The following is a 1,468-nucleotide window of genomic DNA, read 5'->3' as shown; positions in this document are numbered from 1 at the left end:
GGATGATGGATTGATGGATGGATGGATGGATGATGGATGGATGGATGGATGGATGGATAGATAGATAGATATATAGATAGACAGACAGATAGACAGACAGACAGACAGACAGATGATAGATAGACACAGATAGATAGATAGATAGATAGATAGATAGATAGATAGATAGATAGATAGATAGATAATATTGTAATAGACAAATGATAAATTATAGATAGATAGATACATAGATAGACACAGATAGATAGATAGATAGATAGATAGATAGATAGATAATATTGTAATAGACAAATTATAAATTATAGATGATAGATAAATAGATAGATAATATTGTAATAGACAAATGATAAATTATAGATAGATAGATACATAGATAGACAGATAGATAGATAGATAGATAGATAATATTGTAATAGACAAATTATAAATTATAGATGATAGATAAATAGATAGATAATATTGTAATAGACAAATGATAAATTATAGATAGATAGATACATAGATAGACACAGATAGATAGATAGATAGATAGATAGATAGATAGATAGATAGATAGATAGATAGATAATATTGTAATAGACAAATGATAAATTATAGATAGATAGATACATAGATAGACACAGATAGATAGATAGATAGATAGATAGATAGATAGATAGATAGATAGATAGATAGATAATATTGTAATAGACAAATTATAAATTATAGATGATAGATAAATAGATAGATAGATAATATTGTAATAGACAAATTATAAATTATAGATGATAGATAAATAGATAGATAGATAATATTGTAATAGACAAATTATAAATTATAGATGATAGATAAATAGATAGATAGATAATATTGTAATAGACAAATGATAAATTATAGATAGATAGATACATAGATAGACACAGATAGATAGATAGATAGATAGATAATATTTTAATAGACAAATTATAAATTATAGATGATAGATAAATAGATAGATAATATTGTAATAGACAAATGATAAATTATAGATAGATAGATACAACTACAATTGATTGCTTCTGTTGTCCTCATTTGTAAGTTGCTTTGGATAAAAGCGTCTGATAAATGACTAAATAAAAAAATAATAAATAAATAGATAGATAGAATTATAATAGACAAATGATAAATGATAGATAGATAGATAGATAGATAGATAGATAGATAGATTATGGTATGACTAGAACATAAACTCATTCACTTTTACACTTTGCTTTAAAAGAATCAAGATCTGTCTTGGATTGGTCATTATTAATATATTAATTTTGAGTCTTCAGGCAACGTGCTCCCTGAGAATGTGAAGTGTTTGAAGTGGGAGGGCTCGTGTGTTACTATCTGAATTTATATGTGAAAGTAGAGCAGTTTACAGCTAGACATCAGTCAGCATGCTGGGCTTTCTGATACTGGTGTGGATATGCATCTTCCTCCTGTTCCTTTTCATCCAGATCCTGAG

The sequence above is a fragment of the Sinocyclocheilus anshuiensis genome, unplaced genomic scaffold, assembly GCF_001515605.1.
Source record: "Sinocyclocheilus anshuiensis isolate Anshui unplaced genomic scaffold, SAMN03320099.WGS_v1.1 scaffold840, whole genome shotgun sequence".
Taxonomy (NCBI): Eukaryota; Metazoa; Chordata; class Actinopteri; order Cypriniformes; family Cyprinidae; genus Sinocyclocheilus; species Sinocyclocheilus anshuiensis.
Note: the sequence above shows the minus strand (reverse complement) of the source record.